This window comes from Acromyrmex echinatior, chromosome 17 (assembly GCF_024713525.1).
Source record: "Acromyrmex echinatior isolate Ae372 chromosome 17, ASM2471352v2, whole genome shotgun sequence".
Classification (NCBI taxonomy): Eukaryota; Metazoa; Arthropoda; class Insecta; order Hymenoptera; family Formicidae; genus Acromyrmex; species Acromyrmex echinatior.
Window position 1 is genome coordinate 3,874,761 of NC_141868.1, and position 12,543 is coordinate 3,887,303.

The window sequence follows — 12,543 nt, forward strand, 5'->3', positions numbered from 1 at the left end:
CAAACAGTGTGTCCGTTCGATGAAGTCCATCGGGGATTTTTCGTCGTATGGACTCCTTGGATTACGTTAAGATTACATTATTTCCATTTATCACGCTCATAATGGAAATAAATGCAGTCACCTCACAAACAAACGATTTTCGTAAGCGAGTGAAAACACATAGAAAAATATTATTCTGCTGAGAAACATGATTGATTACTCACAATCAGTTTACTTTCTTTTTCTTTTAAGTAACGATTATCTTTAAACAAAGAAGACTTGTTTGATGATAGTCTTAAAATATACTTGTTACTTGTTAAATTTTAGAAAAACTCATTATCAAGGAAAGAAAAAATATTTTTTTAGGAATATTACAAAATTTTATCGAAGAAGCTTTATATAACAAACAAATGGAATTTGTTACATTTTAATAATCTTCATTAAATTAAGAATTCAGAATATATTTTGAATAAAGTTAATACTTGTGATAAATTTATAATATATTTATGGAAATACATCGTTCCTTTACTCTAAAATGATGTAACTCAAAAAATTAAGTTTCTCGGAAAAAAGGAAAATTATTTTTCAACTTAAAATTAATGACGAATTAAACAATATTGGCAAAGAGGATATACTTTTAAAAACATGTTCAAATTTCTTCACTTTTACTTTACAACCTTCAAAAATCCCCCTTTTTGTGTTGTGATGATTTTTATATCCAACAAAATTATAACAAATCCGGAATAATTCATCAAAAGTGGCTCAAAATATCAATAGTTTACATTTATTTTGATAAACTAAAACGACTAAAACAACTTTAATCATCAAAACTATCTAAACTCTAAATATTCTCTGCAGTAGACTCTCTTTTATTTACAAAAACACAACGACACGATTTAAAAATGTCTACTCTTGTAGAACAAGATACTGATTTGTTTAAAAACCTTAAGAACGACACAAAAGTGCTACTTAATGAATGGACTGGGAAATTAAGTTAATTTAAACTTTTGATGATTGAGTAATCTTTGTAATTAACTCATTCGTGGTAGTAACTAAAAAAAATTACATTTTTTTAATTATGTCACTTTTGAAGTAAAGGAAAAATGATTAAACTTTTAAAATAATTAAAACAAGTAAGTAATCTTTGAATACGGTATACATGTAGTATTTTTCTGTGTACACACAGAGGAAGATCATACGTCGTAATACACGTGAGCACGTTTCATTGGCGTGAAAAGCCACGAAGAGGGGTAAAGGAGAGGAGGATGGGAACGAGGGGAGCTTATCTACTACGTGCTACTTACACGCGTTACAAGCGTTACGTGGGACCATTACAATCGCGTCGAACGACAATGAGAATGCAAATGAGTCAGCGCGCATTGATATGGATATGCGTGTCTGCAATCTCGTTGAATAATAATCGTCGAATAACAATTACTTGCGATTTGAGGGACTGGATCGCCGCGGATCGCCAGATATATTACGAATGGCGGAGGCTGTCGTCGAGAACCTTGCAAGTCTTGCGTTCAAGACGCTAATTAGTTCTAATTTGGAACTTAGGAACGTAATTTAGAAGAAAGAGAATCCTGGAATCTCGGGATTCTTGTGTTAAAGGCTTTGTTGATTACGTATTGAAGTCCAAAGGTTTCTGTAAGGATCTAAAAAAGATGATAAAGTGAAATAATTAAATTAAATAATTAGGGGGAATCCTGCAATCTCATGTTCTTTGTTGAAACGTAAGATCCAAAGATTTCTGGTCCAAGGATTTAAGAAAGAAGCTAAGGTGAAGTAATTACATTAAATAATTAAACAAACAAAATTGAATATTTTTCAAATATAATTTTCCAATAAAATCAATCTATTTAACCTTACACTTCATCTGGTAAATTGAACTTTAACTTTGAAAATAAAAATAATCAGCTAGAACGAATGAAGAGACTTTCGCGATAAGAAATTATCAGAGTGTCATAGGAAAATTAATTCATCATTTTTTTTTAATGTATTGAAATAAAGAATAATTATATTAAAAAATAAAAACAGTTGCTTGACTCTACCATCCCTTTTGCATTCTTGGACTGGAAACTTTCGGATTTTACTTTTATTAGTAAAAATCATGAAAGATGAGGCAAATTTATGAAACAACACACAAGCCTACCTGCGTAAATATTATTACTGAAGCAAAACATTCTTCGAAGAACTTAAAATATCGAAATCTTGTATAAATACATACATAAAGAAGACACTGTTATGCGTGTAGAAAGATATCTTTAGTTATTGAAATTCGTTTATGAAATAATAGGAGGCACACGGGATATAATAGAAAGATCGATAAATATTGACCTATGTTTACCTATATATCGGAGAGATTTGTAGATAAGCCCGAAGACCTAAAGCTGAAGACCTGTGCCTGGGCTTGAACAGCGGTGGGTTTGTTATTTAAATGCAAACACACACTCCTCGGACTATCAATACACACGCGCGCACTGACCCAGTTGCAGTAAATGAATTAGCATTGACGGGAGGGATTGCGCTTCAAAACATCTCACAATAGTCGTTGTTTGCAGAGTCATTTCGGCTCTTCACCGATCAATGAACTGCTGGAGATCCTATTGAGATAGAGTCCTTCAATAAAAGTCTGGACACGAGATACAATTTTGTATACGGCAGATACCTGGTAGTTTTAACAAAAGCGAGAGAGAAAAACATACATTTACTAGATATTTATTTTTTTTTTATCTGTTTTATCTCTTCCTCGTCTACTTCTCTTTCTTTCTCTCTCTTTCTCAGGAGAGAATTGTTGAAACGTAAAGACCTTTTAATAAGTCTGAACATGAGAAGGCCACTTTTGATTGGTAAACCGTGTTTCTGAGAGAAAAAGAGAGAAAAATAGATAGGAAAAAGGTAGAACAGAATGAGAAAGAGAAATAATTAATAAATATATGTCCTTCTCTCTCGCAGATTTTTCTTAAAACTATTAACCCTGCATACAAAACCGTGACTCGCGTTCAGACTTATTGGAGGATCTCTAAGCTGGTGGATCCATAAAAAAAAATATAAAAAAATGAAAGAGAAATTGTCATCGAGATGACGAGCATCTCCGTCTTCGTCGCAACGTGAGAGCGGGAAATGTCTATCGGTTATTTTTATTGGAGCGCCCAACATTGCGATGCAAGCAAAGACAGAGGGGGTGGAAAGGGTGGAGGGGACGATTCCGCAACCTTTATTATTAAATCAAGGTTGTTGGCTTTCACTCCGCGACGGAATGGCGAGATAAAAGATCCCCGGCATTACACTGTTGCTCACCGTGCTACGGCGCAATGCTCACCTTTAAGATCTACCTTGACGAGAGGGAGAGGGGGAGGAAGAGAAAGACACTCGACGTGGCACCCCCGATAAGTTGCTCGAAATTATGGCGCAGCGCGCCTCGTTATTATGGATAGAAGTTAACGTACGGTTCAACGGTATTATTAAATCGTAGGATTATGGAAAATGCCCACCGCGGATTAACGGCGGCGTCTTCTTTACTTGCGATAAGTGTCACAAGCCAATAAAGCGAGAATAAAGTCTGCCACACTGCAGTTCTATATTTAGATCTTTCTCGTTAATTATTACAATGTTTTCTTTATTGTAATCGTATTCTCATACGAACCATAAGTTAGACGCGTGTCAAGAGTCGCGAAAAAAAAATACTTGGTTACACTGAACAAATTTTGATAACATTTTGTTTCTCAACAAATAATAGATGTTTCTGTAAGGCTCTTTACATCAAAAAATGTTTTTCGAAAAATTTCATCATCCTTTTTAGACACTCCATTTTGAACTTCTTCTGTAATAAACGCAAATTCGTAATATAAGAAATTTAAATATTTTTTACAATATATGAAAATAAATGTGAAAGTATGACGCCTCTTTTATCGGTTATGTATAATTTTAAGTGATATATTAAAATAATAAAATTTATTGGCTACATTTAATGTAAAAACATTATATTAATTTACCAGGTTTCTGGTTCTTAACAACTGAAAAATGATTTTCATGTATTTTACTCCAAAAAGTAAGGAAAAAAATTGTAAATATTATTTACAATTTAAATTAATAGAGTTATCCAAAAATTAACTTCTTCATATAAATAAATAACATCCGTATCAACATATACATTTAATAAAACATTAACTTCTCTTTCGAGGCTCAACTTTTATCTTGAGCGACAAAAAAACGAAAAATTGAGTAAGAAGCAAAAAGTGAGAAACAGAAAACACATTTTAAACTAGACTTTAGTAAAGAAGTTAAAAAAACAAAAACCTTGTAGACCAGTATTATCTGTGGGCTTAAAAATAGGCATTATTAATAACTATTATCGTTTGCCAAAAAAAACGTGTGAATTTCGAAAGTCATGGGAGAACAAAAAAGTCCCGAACCATTTTTCCGGAATAAATACGCTTTGTTGTGCGATACAAGTTCGTTAATCGTTTCTTCGAGAGATATACCGCATGTATACCGCTACGCGCGTACAAAGTACGCCTGCTTAGCATGATGTAAGCGAGGTGGATAAGCATAATCGCAGCGAGACCTTGTAATAAAGACGCCATTTTGCACGGAATCCTTACGCAAGTCGTGCAATTTCCCGGTTTGTTTATGCAACGCGCCGCATGTATGTATATATATATGTAACTTTTTTTTCCTCTTTCTCTCTCGAGTATCGAAGCGCGTTTAAAGTAGAAATACGAATCGTTTAATTTGTCTCTCCATACTTCCACGTGTCAAAATATTTTCCGCTTCATTACGATCCAATGATCCTGAAATGCAAAAATAATCGCAAATCGCGGCCGAGTAAATCGAGTGAATAAATATTATATGACAATGTTCTTGCCGTTATTTGAGTCCCCTCCTTCCCTCCCCCCCACAAAAATGTTATCTGGTTTATCTGATTAGTGAATTGATTACCTGAAGGAAAACTCGGCTTATCGAGTAAATTAGTCGCAAGTACACAGAAAGATATAAACGGTATTTCAAAAGTTCATATATCTGAAAATCTAATATCATAAGTTCACAAGCATCAAACTTATTCAAAATATATTCTGAAAAAAAAAATCGTAATAAGTTTAATACTTCAATCAAGATTATTAAATCAAAACAAATTCGATTTGCTTTTTATACAAAGTCGCTTCTTCGATCAATTTTATAATATTTTCCAAAAGAAAATAAATTCTTATTTTGAGTGCACTCTAAATATATATTTCTTGGAGTGAAATTTCACTCCAAAAGAATGAAAATACTGCCACTGTTGAAAAAAAGAGTGGCAGATTTTCACTCTTCTTTTTTTTTTTAAGTAAGATTTTATACTTTTCGAGGTTCACTCCAAGAAATTTAAAGAGCACAATAATTTTTCTAAAGCTTGTAATAAGTATATTTTAAGATTAATGTCAAGAAAAATCCTTCGTTAAAGATAAGCATTACTTAAAAGGAAGTAAGTAAAACTGAGTAATCAGTTTTCTTAACAAGAGAACGATATTCTTCCGTTTACAGCACCAAATTAAAATACATCGTAAGACAAGTCTTACCCAGGTATATAAAACTTCCATCACACGCCCCGTCCATCGCGCTTCGTTATCGCCTCGCGATATTCACCTTCTGCGTTTAATCTCCGCTTTTCTATTAATGGCGCAAAATTATACGTCACCGCCGTTATTAAACGTCGCCCGCTGCATTGATTATTCTAATAACGCCGTATTCCCGCGGATTTACAATTTGCAAAGCGACGTGACGCGCGAGCTTTAAAAGCGTATCATTATTATCATTAAAATCTCGGCCTCGCCGAGAGGCATTTTTCTTGGCACGTTCGGTAAGCCTCGAACGCTCGCTCGTCTCGAGGTAAAATCTCTCGGATGTCGGTGACCAGGCGAAGGATGCAGCTGCATCAGACAAAGACACGGTGGAAGACAACCACGCGACTACAACGACGACGACGACGACGACGACGACGACGACGACATGCAGTCGAGCTTTTAGGACGCCGTGGGCGTCTCGTTGGTCCCTGAATTCTTTTACGATTTTTGTCTGGGTGAAGAAGTGACTTTAGCAGGGCAAAGCCACCGTGATTTATCCACTCGTCTTTCCTGCCGTTTCTCTCTCAACGTTTGCGCCTTATTTTCGTCTCCGTCCGGTTAATGACGTGTTCGCGAAACATTATTTTTACGCCACGCAGCTGCCCTCTCTCTCTCTCTCTCTCTCTCTCTCTCTCTCTCTCTCTTTTTTGCACAGCCCGGTTTTTTGCCGCAACTCGCATGCACCAGATACGACTCGCGCGGGTCACTTACTGAGGGTGACGTGCTCGAAAGGATTGCCCGTCTGCGTTTGGCTAAGCATCTTTAAATCCTGCAGAATGAACGAGCGTGACCTCGCGCGGAAACAGAGTTCACCGAGAACGTATCCTAGACATAATATCCCTGAGCTAAATATTCTTACGCATACTAGGCGTAAATGCTTCTACAATCACTGTGCGATTTCTTGTACTTAATTTCTTATAATTAATCGCGTATGAAATTAAATATGATATTCAGGATTAATGATGTTATCAATAAATACTAATGGATAGAGAAGATTGAAGAATTTTTTTAATTTTGAAATTTAAGTTTTAGATTTTAACTTTTATAAAATTAAATTGTTTTCAATATTTTTTTAAATTTTGAAAATTTTTAAAAATTAGATATAAAATTATAATACTGGCGAATTAATCATTCATGAGTAATGTACTGAATAAATCAATTTCATATGTTATTAAATATATGTAATTACTAGTTTCTGCTGAAAATTTCAAAAATATAAATATCTATTATTGTTATGTGGGAATAAATTTATATATACTGCACATAATCATACAATATTGATCTTACAGGTATTTATATTCTTTTGATTTTTATTCTTCACAACTCCTAAATTATTCATATAGTTTTCTGTATTACATAACTGAAAATATTTACATTCCTTCATTTATTCATGTTGCATATGTATACATTCCTAAAAATATGTATATGTAAAATAGATATCTGCATCTATTTATTACTTTTTTCCGTGATGTTAATTCATCATCTCAAAGCACGTTGTAATATAAAATTAAAGTTTTTAATATAAAAAAATGTATTTTATATATGCTAATAAAATTTTAAATTAAATTAAAAAATTATTCAAAAGTTAATGTACATCTAAATTTAATATAAAATTTCAAAATCTTTAAATTTTAAATTTTATTGTTTAAATTTGAAATTTGAAATTTTTTAAGTCTACAAATATTAATTAAAAAATTTAAAAACAATTTAATTTTATGAAATTTAAAATTTGAAATTTAAATTTTTTTGAATTTAAATTTTAAATTTGAATTTAAATTTTTTTTTAATTAAAAGTTTTAACATTTTTTAAAAGCATTCTTAATTAATATCAGTAAGAAATATCATCTTTTTTAAATTAATTCTTATAAATGATTAAGAGAAAGAAAAATTTAATATATTGGGTCAGGAAAAAAATTTCTTGTGTTTTTTAATTCAAAATTGTATATACAATATCTTCGTCAAAAATGAACGAAATTTAAATTTAAAAAAAGAGTTTTAAAGTTTGAAATCTCTACTTTCGAAAGGTTACTATATTTCTGTGAATTTACATTTAATTAATTATTTATAACTTTAATTAATTATTTTAATTATTTTTAATTTATTTTAATTAATTATTGATAATTTTTACATTTAAAAAACTACGAGCTGAAAAAGATAAAAAATTTTTCACATCTTTTCACCCCCTTTGGGGGTCTTTCATGTGCTCAAAAAAAATTTACGACTACCTATCGTGAAAGCTTGAAGCTTTCCCTACAAAATCATTTTATAAAAATGTTCCTATGATTTTTTGTTCCTGAGTTATTCGCAAGTTAAGTAAAGGAACATTCTGACTTTCATTGCTCATAACATTTCACTCCCCGTTTCAAAAATCCCCGATCCAATAATATAATTCGTCCCAATTAATGTTTATAATTTTAATTTAAATAGCAATCATTTTTTAATTAACACAATTAACGAACAATTTTCTTCGCGCTTGCAACGAGCACAAGAGAAATACGGATTTAACACATCGCAACAGCAAACACCTTCGAATAATTTTGCAGAAGTCAAGTAAGTCCTAGACACAGATGGCCAGAGTCCGTGTGATGCAAATATAGTAAAGCATTTCGTAATAACGTATTAATTGACGTGAAGTGCAGCGGGGTGCAGCGTATCGATTACGTAACAGCGACTTAATGTCTTCGTCAATCTAATCGCTATCAATAATTAGCATGTTGCCACGAATTTACAGTGATGATGATTTCCAACGCACTTGCGACATGCGCGCTTAATTAATCTGACGTTGTAATCGCCTCATTTCATGAAATCGCTCGATCTTTCCAGCAAAAAATTCATTTTTATTGCAAAACAGATCCATGTTTTTTTCACTTCACGTTTACATTTATTTATGTGTTTTTTTATTTTATCGTATCTGCATTTTACGTTTGTTTCATCTATAAATCTTATAAATAATTGATAGATAACACACAATAATAATTAACCAATTTGAATATTTTAATTTATAACATTAAATGATAATTTAATATTTACATATATTTATATTATTCATATGTATTTAATATTTACAATATCAAACAATAAATGGTTATAAACAGTTTATCTACCTTCGATAATCACAAGTATTCGCAAATAGGCTCAAAATAGCGGAACCTGTCTTCAATGATAGTTACATCTTTCAACTCCGCGAGATCGCGCGATAACGAGACGGAGGAGAAAAGAGATGCCGAAGGACATGGACTCTCTCTCTCTCTCTCTCTCTCTCTCTCTCTCTCTCTCTCCCCCTCTCTCTCTCTCTCTTTCTCTCTCTAATTCCGTTAACGGCTTGCATTCTTTGCGGCCTAACGGTTGTAGTTCGGCAATCTCCCAGCCATTCGTTAACTACATTACGTCACGTTTCATAATACACTGAGCAGCCGTCGTGTCATTACGCATATAGGCCAATGGATTGCAATAGGGCTGATGCGCAATTAGCGAATCCTCCACGCAATCTTTAATTCGTAATTAAGACTCTGCGGAAATTAGCGTCCTTCCGAGAATGACTCCTCCGAGTTATCGAAATGGCATCGACAACAAACGCGGGCATAATTATATTACCTATAATTGCGTCCTAGAACTAAATTTTACGGTTTGAAAGCAGCTATTGAGCAAGGAGGAGCAGTGTTTTGAATTTGTTACAAGTGTATTTACAGGTATTATATTTTAAGATTATATCAGGCGTAACGTCTCTGCGTACAGTCTCTGCGAACAGTGAGTAGAATTCGAAATTTGGATTTCCATGTAAAAACAAATGTTATATACGTATTAAACAGTTCATACAATGAGATCAATGTTACTTACAGTTTCATATTTTAAATGAAAATTTTCTCATTTTGATTTTAATTATTTAAAAAAATCCCGAATCACCGCAAACATTTTGTATTATTGTACTTTTATATATAAACATAATATTTGTAATTTCTTCGTAATTTTTTCAATTTATTAAAAAATATATGTATTCTTAAGAATATATCAGGTGTACAGCAAACATTCGCGGACAATGATTAGAATTGGAAAGTTATACTTCCGTATAAAAATGAAACAGTTTAATGAGATCAATGTTTATATTAACAATATACTTTTGTTAGTTGAAATAAAGTGTGTCTCATTTTATCTTAATTATTTTTGAAAAACAAGTCTACTTATTGAAATAACTTTTTCCATTTTCAAAATTGCCGCCAAACTTTTTGTGTTACTTTCAGATATATTGTAAAAAACAATCTATAATTTTAATCATTTTTTTCATTATGTTCAAAAATATAATACTTTTTTAATAACTGCAAAAACTCGAAAGCTCAAAAAATCGCAGAAAATTACATTACTTCCGAATTAAGGAAAAAGGATCAAACGCCGTTTGTTTCGTCTCGTTCAGTCGCCCGAAGTTGTTGGGCACGGAACAAATACATAAATTTAGATCCACCAGATACATCCTCGATTACCCGAGTCGAGAAATATGCACCGCGCCCACAATCACAGACGCGCGACTTAGCTACGTGTGGGTGGACGCTAGTCGGTTATCGATCGGCAGAAAGATCGGTAATGAATCGGAACAAGTCGGACTCTCGCTAACGGTAACTATTCCCCGTTACGTGCAGCCGTGGAACAAGGGTAAACCGAATTACGGATCCTCGGATCCCTTTTCGGATGATCGTAACGGTCGCTAACCGTCTTCATGATTGCCTCGCTGAATGCTCTTTCGATTCTCGATCGTCAGATCCTTTGCAATCTCCAACCTACGTTTCCTTCGCTTCCACATTAAAAAAACCCGCGAACAATTACAATATCCAAAAACATTCAGATAGACTGAAAATTATAATTAAAAAATCGCAAAAATCAAGAATATGTCAAATTACACGACTCAATTCGAACGTGCACATGTCGTGAAAATTTTTGGGGAATGAAAGGATAGATCCACTAAAAATAGTGTGTCATAAAAACTCACCGGAGCTGCATAATAGCTATATATATATCCTCCGCACCTGCAAACAGAAAAATGTTTTTAAAATTGTAGTCAGTAAAAATGTGACTTACATTAAAAATCACAAATTTGGAAACATTTTTTTAAAAATTGACATTTTTGGGATTATATTAAATTTATAATATCAAAGTAGAAACTATACTCAATTTAAGTTATTTTTAATCATTTCTATAAATCGCCACTGAATACGTTGTTAATGTATAATAATTAAAATATTAATACGAAGTTAAAGAATTTAATTGAAAAGTGAATTAAATTTGACTCAAGTTTAATTTATTATTTACTAAATGCATACATTAATATGAACGTTTACATTAAAATTGATCTCAGAAATTTTACATACATTTTGACACAAATGGAAATTAAAAATAAAATAAAATTATTTAACTCAAAGGATTAGGTTACAATTGTTCCTTTATTATCTAAAAACGTAGATAAATAAAACGTTTATTAGACATTTTAGACAAGCTCTCTAAGAATCTAAAAAGTACAGGCAACAAAAAACAAAGAATAACAGACTTTAAGTTTAAAAACCGAGGGCTATACCTGATTTTCAATACGTTAAAATCTTCGTTTTTTAGTAATACTAATGAATTAAAATCAGTTCTTATATGTTTGAACTTATAATCAAAGAGTCACCTAAATCCAAAGAGTTTCTCTGCGACTTCCGCTAAGTCAGAAACGGATTATCCAATTTTGTTGATTACGAATCCGTCACTCTTACACGGAGCCACTCGACATCTCTGTTTCTATTGTCTTACTTTTCATTACGTTTTTTTTGTGTCTAGTCCTAGAGAACTTCTCTTCTCCCCCCCCTTCTCTAATAAATATTTTCCCTGTTCCTGCTTGCGTTTTTCATTGTGTCTAGACCTTAAGAACAATTAAGTACTTGAAATTAAAAGAAAGCTATTTGTGACAAATGATAAGTTATAACAAACGGCGCAAGATTCAAAGATCAAGTGAAGTACCTAACGACAACTATATAAAAGTAAAATACAGATGAAGGATCGGAGAAGCCGGGCATGTTTAGAGGATTAAGAGACGTATCGGTGCGTAGTTTAACGGTATAACCGCGAGATTGCAAGGCGAATCGGTCCGGGATGGACGTGACGTCTCTCTCTCGTAACTCCGTCGAGCGTGCTCTCTAAAAGAGGTCTAAAAGAGGTCTCACCTTTGCTCCACATCGGCACCAGGCGGTGGCGGCGCGAGATGTGGGACGCTATCGAGCGTATCCGGGACGTGGAGTAACGATAATGGGTTCAAAACGTCGACACGCGACACCTTATGCAGATATCTGCGTCGGTGGATCTGTTCGTTTCCTTAACCTGATTATTATCCGAGACCGCGAGAATCGGTTCCCCTGTCCGAGAGAAACAAATTCCAGGATTCCGTTTTTTCAAAACGAAAAGATTCTGGAGGTCGAGACTCTCGCAGAATTCGACGACTTACACAATACGAAAACTTGACAAAAACTGAACAAAAAAAATCTCAAAGAAAAAAAAAATCTAATCGACATCTACGTCATCATTCTGCACTCAACGATAATTATTATGTAACACCATGTGTTATATAAATTATATTACATTTCTATTAAGCACGAAATTATAACATAGATGTTATAAGTAAAGCGGTTTCTACTAGAAATAAATTAAATTTTAATAAATATTTGTTTGAACAGTTCAAATATTTATTAAATGTAAACATACATTTATTTGTACTGAAAACCATTAATTTGATTAACTCTTCTTTCTTTTATTAAGTAAATGTTTACTTCGAAATATGTATTAAAATTTAATAAATTTTTTTAGTGTAGACGCTCGATATTATTCTATAATTATTTTGCAGGATATTATGACGTTCCCTTTAAACAATTTAAAACAAGCAATCTGGAAGCTCATATAGTTTCCACGGTCAATAATATTATGCAGTATGAATATTTGCAAT

At 32.7% G+C, this 12,543-nt stretch overlaps 2 long non-coding RNA genes across 2 annotated transcripts in view; one reads left to right on the forward strand and one right to left on the reverse strand.

Annotated features, from left to right (window-relative positions):
• LOC105151830 (uncharacterized) overlaps positions 1 to 12,543 on the forward strand; it is a 33,225-nt gene that overhangs the window by 13,315 nt on the left and 7,367 nt on the right. The window lies entirely within an intron of this gene.
• LOC105151824 (uncharacterized) overlaps positions 8,826 to 12,543 on the reverse strand; it is a 156,317-nt gene continuing 152,599 nt past the window's right edge. Inside the window, exon 4 of the long non-coding RNA XR_015547986.1 lies at positions 8,826 to 10,600. This is a non-coding gene — a long non-coding RNA (uncharacterized LOC105151824). The remainder of the gene's footprint in view (positions 10,601 to 12,543) is intronic.